We start from the raw sequence: 9,161 nt of genomic DNA, 5'->3' as shown, positions 1-9,161 counted from the left end.
ATATCAAATTATCGAAGTAGTGAACACAAATCAAATCAACATGATGAAAGTGACTAGATGAAATTCCCGTGTACCCTCAAGAACTATTTGCTTATCATAAGAGACCGTTTTGGCCTGTCCTTTGCCTCAAAAAGATTGGGCTACCTTGCTGTACTTTTGTTACTATTATCATTACTTGCTCGTTCCAAATTATCTTGCTATCAAACTACTCCACAACTTACAATTTCAGCACTTGCAGACAATACCTTACTAAAAACCACTTGTCATTTCCTTCTGCTCCTCGTTGGGTTCGACACTCTTACTTATCGAAAAGAGCTACAATTGGTCCCCTATACTTGTGGGTCATCAAGGCTATTTTCTGGCGCCATTGCCGGGGAGTGAAGCGCCTTTGGTAAGTGGAATTTGGTAAGGAAACATTTATATAGTGTGCTGAAATTTATCTTCACCTTGTCCGGAACCACAATTAGCAACCCCTCAACCTACTGCACCTACTAAAAATATTGAATATGAAATTCCTTCGGGTATGATAGAACAACTGTTAGCTAATCCTTATGTAGGATATGGAACCGAACATCCTGATATGCACTTGATATATGTGGAACAAATTTGTGGATTGTTTAAGCTTGCAGGTTTACCCAGAGGTGAAGTTATGAAAAAGGTTTTCCCTTTATTTTTGAAGGGAAAAGCATTGGCATGGTATAGGCTATGTGATGATATTGGATCATGGAATTGGAATCGTTTGAAATTGGAGTTCCACGAATTTTTTTACCCTATGCATCTAGTTTATCGTGATCAAAATTATATATATATATATATATAAATTTTTTGGCCTTGTGAAGGAGAAAGTATCGCTCTAGCTTGGGGGAGGCTTAATTCAATGTTATATTTGTTGACGTATAATGTGCTTCCTAGTCTCTTCCATCAGATCGGTTTATTGGTTGCATTGGCGAGAGCATGCACTTCTACTTGGTATCAGAGCCAAAAGGTCTTGAGTTCAAGACTCGGCTGGCGCAATTAAATTGCAGCCCACTTTCAGTGCATGTTTAGGCCCGAGGGAGCCACATGTGAGGGGGAGTGTTGGTGTATAATGTGCTGCGTAGTCTCTTCCATTAGATTGGTTTGATGGATGAACTGGTTAGGTGCATAAACTTACAACCAACAGGTTCAGGGTTCAAAACCCAGTAAACACAATAAATAATTGCGGCCTGCCCCCGCTTCCGCTGCCCATGTCATATAGCTCCAAAGGAGCATAGACATGAGGGGGGGGGTGTTGGAGTATATTGTCCGTCCCTCTCCCTCAGATTGTTTTTTGGTTGCATTGGCTAGAGCATGCACTTCTACATGGCATCAGAGCCAAAAGGTCTTGAGTTCAAGACCTGGCTGGCGCAATTAAATTGTAGCCCACTTTCGGTCCATGTTTAGGCCCGAGGGAGCCACACGTGAGGGGAGTGTTGACGTATAATGTGCTTCCTAGTCTCTTCCATCAGATCGGTCTATTGGTTGCATTGGCGAGAGCATGCACTTCTACAATATTCGTGCCCAATCATGAGCTCTCAAGAGAAATTATTATCCTGAATTTTTATGCTCGGCTTTCTCGTAATGATCAAACCATACTTGATACTTCTTGTGCTGGTTCATTTATGAAGAAGACTATTGAATTCCGATGGGATGTTTTGAAAAGAATTAAACGCAACTCTGAAGATTGGGAACTTGACGAAGGTAAAGAGTCAGGTATTAAACTTAAGTATGATTGTGTTAAATCTTTTATGGATACCAATGCTTTTCAAAAGTTTAGCACTAAATATGGACTTGACTCTGAGATAGTAGCCTCCTTTTGTGAATCATTTTCTACTCATGTTGAACTCCCTAAGGAGAAGTGGTTTAAATATCACCCACCTCTTAAAGAAGAAATTAAAGAACCGGTACCAGTTAAAGAAGAAACTATACTTTATAATGTTGATCCAGTTGTTCCTTCTACTTATATTGAGAAACCACCTTTCCCTGTTAGAGTTAAGGAACATGCTAAAGTTTCAATTGTGGTTAACAAAAGCTATATTAGAACACCTAAACCTGATGAACAAATTAAAGTTGAACCTAGTATTGCTATGGTTAAAGATCTCTTGGAAGAAGATATGGATGGGCATGTTATTTACTTCTATGAAGAAGCTGCTAGAATTGCTAAACCTGGTAAAAGAGATAAACATAGACCTTTTGTTGGCATGCCTGTTATTTCAGTTATAATAGGAGATCACTGTTATCATGGTTTATGTGACATGGGTGCTAGTGTGAGTGTTATTCCTTACACTTTATATGAAGAAATCATGAAAGACATAGCACCTGCTGAGATAGAAGAAATAGATGTTACTATTAAACTTGCTAATAGAGACACCATATCACCAATTGGGATTGTTAGAGATGTTGAGCTCTTGTGTGGGAAAATAAAATACCCTACTAATTTTCTTGTTCTTGGTTCACCACAAGATGACTGTTGTCCCATTATCTTTGGTAGACCTTTCTTGAATACAGTTAATGCTAAGATAGACTGTAAGAAACAAATTGTTGGTGTTAGCATTGGTGATGAGTCTCATGAGTTTAATTTTTCCAAGTTCATTAGAAATCATCATGTAAAAGAATTGCCTAGTAAGGATGAATTAATTGGTCTTGCTTCTATTGTTGTTCCACCTACTGGTCCTTTAGAACAATATTTGCTAGACCATGAAAATGATTTACATATGCACGAAAGAAATGAAATAGATAAAGTTTTCTTTGAACAACGTTCTCTGCTTAAACACAATTTGCCTATTTAAACTCTAGGAGGTCCCCCTCCACCTAAAGGTGATCCTGTGTTTGAATTAAAACAATTGCTAGACACTTTGAAATATGCTTATCTTGATGAAAAGAAGATATATCCTGTTATTATCAGTGCTAACCTTTCAGAACATGAAGAAGAAAGATTATTGAAAGTTCTAAGGAAGCACCGGGATGGCATTGGATATACTCTTGATGATTTAAATGGCATTAGTCCCACTCTATGTCAGCACAAAATTAATATGCAACCTGATGCTAAACCCGTTGTTGATCACCAACGTCGGTTGAATCCAAAAATGAAGGAAGTGGTAAGAACGGAAATCTTAAAACCTCTGGAAGCAGGTATAATCTATCCTATAGCTGATAGTAGATGGGTAAGTCCTGTTCATTGTGTCCCTAAGAAAGGAGGTATTATTGTCGTTCCTAATGATAAGAATGAACTTATCCCACAAAGTTGTTACATGCTATAGAATGGTAATTGATTACAGAAAATTAAACAAAGCAACTAGAAAAGATCATTACCCTTTGCCATTTATTGATCAAATGCTTGAAAGATTATCTAAGCACACACACTTTTGCTTCCTAGATGGATACTTTGGCTTTTCACAAATACATGTTTCTCAACCTGATCAAGAAAAGACTACTTTTACTTTTCCCTTCGGAACTTATGCTTATAGATGTATGCCTTTTGGTTTATGTAATGCACCTGCTACCTTTCAAAGATGTATGACTGCTATATTCTCTGACTTTTGTGAAAAGATTGTTGAGGTTTTCATGGATGACTTTTCTGTTTATGGGAAGTCTTTTGATGATTGTTTAAGCAATCTTGAGCGAGTTTTGCAGAGATGTGAACAAATAAATCTTGTATTGAATTGGGAGAAGTGCCACTTTATGGTTAATGAAGGCATTGTCTTGGGTCATAAAATTTCTGAAAGAGGTATTGAAGTGGACCAAGCTAAGGTTGATGCAATTGAGAAAATGCCATGTCCTAAGGACATCAAAGGTATTCGTAGTTTCCTAGGTCATGCTGGTTTCTATAGGAGATTTATCAAAGACTTCTCTAAAATTTCTAGGCCTCTTACTAATCTTTTGCAAAAGGATATTCCTTTTTTTGATGGTGATTGTTTAGAAGCCTTTGAAACACTCAAGAAATCTTTAATATCCTCACCTATTGTTCAACCACCTGATTGGAACTTGCCTTTTGAAATTATGTGTGATGCTAGTGATTATGCTCTTCTAGGACAAAGAGTTGACAAGAAACTTAATGTTATTCATTATGCTAGTAAAATTTTAGACAATGCTCAAAGAAATTATGCTACTACTAAAAATAATTCTTAGCAGCTGTGTTTGCCTATGATAAATTTAGACCTTATATTGTTGATTCCAAAGTAACTGTTCACACAGACCATGCTGCTATTAAATATCTTATGGAAAAGAAAGATGCTAAACCTAGACTTATTCATTGGGTTCTCTTGTTACAAGAATTTGATTTACATATCATTGATAGAAAAGGAGCTGAGAACCCGTAGCTGATAATTTGTATAGGCTTGAAAATGTGCTTGATGACCCACTACCTATTGATGATAGTTTTCTTGATGAGCAATTAGCTGCAATAAATGTTGCTAATAGTGCTCCTTGGTATGCTGCCTATGCTAATTACATTGTTGCTAAATATCTACCACCTAGCTTTACATACCAGCAAAAGAAAAAAAATTCTTCTATGATTTAAGACATTACTTTTGGGATGACCCACATCTTTATAAAGAAGGAGTAAATAGTATTATTAGACGTTGTGTACCTGAGCATGAACATGGACAAATCCTACGGAAATGTCACTCCGAGGCTTATGGAGGGCATCATGCTGGAGATAGAACTGCTCATAGGGTTTTTCAATCTGGATTTTATTGGCCTACTCTCTTCAAGGATGCCCGTAAGTTTGTCTATTCTTGTGATGAATGTCAAAGAATAGGTAATATCGGTAACCGTCAAGAAATGCCTATGAATTATTCACTTGATGTTGAACCATTTGATGTTTGGGGATTTGATTACATGGGACCTTTTCCTTCCTCTAATGGGTATACACATATTTTGGTTGTTGTTGATTATGTTACTAAATGGGTAGAAGCCATCCCAACCAGTAGTGCTGATCACAACACCTCTATGAAAATGCTTAGGGAAGTTATTGGTTTGGAGTACCTAGATATTTAATGACCGATGGCGGTTCACACTTTATTCATGGTGCTTTCTATAAGATGCTTGCTAAGTATGATGTTAGCCATAGAATTGCATCACCCTATCATCCTCAGTCTAGTGGTCAAGTTGAACTTAGCAATAGAGTAATAAAATTAATTTTACAAAAGACTGTTAATAGGTCTAGGAAGAATTGGTCTAAGAAATTAGATGATGCACTTTGGGCTTATAGAACAACTTATAAAAATACTATGGGTATGTTTCCTTATAAAATGGTTTATGGAAAAGCTTGTCATTTGCCTCTTGAGTTAGAACATAAAGCATATTGGGCAGTTAAACAACTCAACTATGATTTCAAACTTGCTGGTGAAAAGAGGCTATTTGATATAAGCTCCTTAGATGAATGGAGAACCCAAGCTTATGAGAATGCAAAGTTATTCAAAGAAAAAGTTAAAAGATGGCATGACAAAAGAATTCAGAAGCATGAGTTTAAAGTTGCAGAATATGTTCTTTTGTACAACTCTTGTTTTAGATTTTTTTTGTAAGAAAACACCTCTCAAAATGGGAAGGCCCATATGTCATCGAGGAGGTTTACCGATCTGGAGCCATCAAAATAAATAACTCCGAAGGCACTTACCCGAAGTTTGTCAATGGGCAACAATAAAGCATTATATCTCAGGTACGCCTATCAATGTTGAAAGTAATATTATCCAAACCTTGACACCAGAAGAACACATAAAAGAGTCCTTCCGGAACACTCCAGAATTGAGAAAATAAGGAGGCACGTGATACGGTAAGTAAACAGACTCCGACAATCCGCAAAAATATTTTTTATCAGTTTTGGAATATTTTAAAATTTTGGAAACAAAGAAACTTCCAGGAAGCGTCCCCTGGTGGGCACAGGACAACAGGGCGCGCCAGGCAAGCCCGGCGCGCCCGGGTGGGTTGTGCCCACCTGGGACACCTTCCATACTCCGTTTTTCTACCACGTACTTGTCATCCAAGATAAAAAATCTATATATACTTACCGAACCTATTGATCATCGTATCGCGAAGAAATCCTCTATTCTCTTTTCTTGCTATTTTCTGTTAGATCTGTTGGGCCAGCCATCATGTCTTCTTCTTCCTGAAACCACATGGAAGAGGATGCTTGGTTGATGAAGATTGAGCTGAAGAGAGAAGAGCCCGCGGGAGCTATCGGAGGAGATGAGAGCAAGGAGGTTACCGTAGACTAGCTTCCGGTCTTCGAACAAGCACTGCCAGCTGACGAGGAGGAGGAAGATATCCTTAAACCTTACCTTACTCATCTTACTCCTGATGAGATTGAAGCCTTTCGCATCATTGAAATAGTTCGCATACAAAATAAGTATCTCACTCGCAAGAATATTTTGCATCAAGAGCACATCACCCACCTCAGGAGCGTCATCCGTCGATTGGTGAACCTTCTAATCCTTAAAGATAGGATCGCTTCATCACCACCATCGTCTTCTTCACCACCAAAAGAAAATTGAGTATCGGGTATGGGCACTCCCCTTGGCTTCCGCCAAGCTTGGGGGAGGTGCCCCGGTATCGTATCACCCCACTATCTTTTTGCTTTTACTTATTTTAGTTCGATCCTTTTGCTTTACATGAATAAAAGTTTAGTTCGATCCTTTCTTCCTTGAGAGTTTGCTTAGTGATCTATCCTTGTAATTGTGTGCAAGTTATATAATAAAGTTAGTTTGAGTTTTTGCTTTCTTTACTTTCATGTTGCAAATAAAGAAAAGAAATAAGAAAGAAAGAAAAAGAGAAAGGAAATAAATGAAGAAGGAAATAAATAATGAAAATATTATATACTAATCCTATGGTAGGTCATAGCACCACATAAGGAAAAGTATAAGTAGAAAATTTTATTAGTGATTGACAAACATAGCATTAGTCAATGATGCAACTCATGAAAGAATTAATAAGGAAAGACAAGATTCACATATAGATATACTATCCTAGAAACCTTTTTTGATTGTGAGCCCTCATCAAAATATTATAGGCCAAAATTGTTGACGTTGGACAAGGAAGACAACTTAATGGTTTATGTTTGTTTATATTCACAAAGAAGTCACATTGTCATAGATCCTTTAACATATGGTGCTTGCCCCCTATCTTTGCTAGCCGAAAATTCCGTACTAAGTAGAGATACTACTTGTGCATCCAAAAACCCTTAAACCCAAATCTTTTTCAAGTTTCCACCATACCTACCTAGGGATTGAGCAAGATCCCTCAAGTAAGTTGTCATCGGTGCAAAAAGGCAATAAAAATTGCTTCTAAAAGTGTGAGATCATTTAGTGTAAGAGAAAACTGAGTGTTGTACGAACTTGGATGACAAAGAATAAAAGCGACAGACTGCATAATAAAGGTTGTCATCTTAAGGGGCAATATAACATGACGTTCTCTTGCACTAAGGGATTGAGCATACAAACAAATAAGCACATGTCAACCTCTGCTTCCCTCTGCGAAGGGCCTATCTTTTACTTTTATGCAAAGAGTCAAAGTTTTTCTCTCTATTCCTTTTATTTTTCTCCTTTGGCAAGCATCATGTGGTGAGGAAAGATCTAGGCAGGTATGTCCAGTTGAATATAGACAACATGAGTTATTATTGTTGACATCACCCTTGAGGTGAGTATGGTAGGAGGCAAAACTATAAGCCCATATCTTTCTATGTGTCCGGTTGAAACGTTTTGCTCATGGGTACGAGGTGAGTGTTAGCAATCAATGAAGACTATATGATGGTTGAGTATGTGTACTTGCCTAAAGGCTTCGACACATGATCCTTCCTGAAAGATGATGAATTGTAGTTGCAAAGTTGACCGAGAACATAGTTTGTCGGTTTCTAATAGAGTTTTTGGTTTATACTTCGATTGTGTGATGAACTATTACTTATTCATGAGAAGTATATGATAAAAGTTCGATGATAAAAGTCCTATGTTTAATTTTTTTACTGTTATAATAATCAACATGATGCTTCTATGTCCGTATTTTGTTTTTATCGACACGTCTCTCTCAAAGCATGCAGACATGTTTTTCAATTTCAGTTTTCGCTTCAGGACAAGCGAGGTCTAAGCTTGGGGGAGTTGATACATCCATTTTGCATCATGTTTTGCTTAATATTATTTATAATGTTTTTATCCATAATAATGCCTTTTGGAGCAATTCTAATGCCTTTTCTCTCATAATTTGCAAGGAACACACTAAGAGGGAGAATTCCGACAACTGGAAATCTGGACCTAGAAAAGCTACGTCATGCCACCTATTCTGCACAACTCCAAATGAGCTGAAACTTTATGGAGATTTTTTATGGATTATTTGAGAAAAATGGAGCCAATAAACACTAGAGGGGGCCACCAGGTGGGCACAACCCACCTGGGCGCGCCAGGCCCCCAGGCGCGCCCTGTTGGGTTCTGGCCTCCTCGGCCCACCTCCGGTGCCCATCTTCTGGTATATAAGTGGTTTTGACCTAGAAAAAAAATAAGAGGAGGACTTTCGGGATGAAGCGCCGCCACCTCGAGGCGGAGCTTGGTCAGGAAAACTTTTGCCCTCCGGCGGAGCGGTTCCGCCGGGGGAACTTCCCTCCCGGAGGGGGAAATCATCATCATCATCATCACCAGCAACTCTCCCATCTTAGGGATGGCAATCTCCATCAACATCTTCAACATCATGACCTCCTCTCAAACCCTAGTTCATATCTTTTGTTCAATCTTGTTACCGGACTATAGATTGGTACTTGTGGGTGACTAGTAGTGTTGATTACATCTTGTAGTTGATTACTATATGGTTTATTTGGTGGAAGATTTTATGTTCAGATCCATTATGCTATTTAATACTCCTCTGATCATGAACATGTTTATCATTTGTGAGTAGTTACTTTTGTTCTTGAGGTCACGGGAGAAATCATGTTGCAAGTAATCATGTGAACTTGATATGTGTTTGATATTTTGATAGTATGTATGTTGTTATTCCCTTAGTGGTGTCATGTGAATGTCGACTACATGACACTTCACCATATTTGGGCCTAAGGTAATGCATTGTGGAGTAGCAATTAGATGGTGGGTTGTGAGAGTGACAGAAGCTTAAACCCCAGTTTATGCGCTATTTCGTAAGGGACAGATTGGATCCAAAAGTTTAATGCT

The sequence above is a fragment of the Triticum urartu genome, chromosome 5A, assembly GCF_056163025.1.
Source record: "Triticum urartu cultivar PI428250 chromosome 5A, HENAU_Tu73, whole genome shotgun sequence".
Lineage (NCBI taxonomy): Eukaryota > Viridiplantae > Streptophyta > Magnoliopsida > Poales > Poaceae > Triticum > Triticum urartu.
This window is presented reverse-complemented; position numbering follows the sequence as displayed.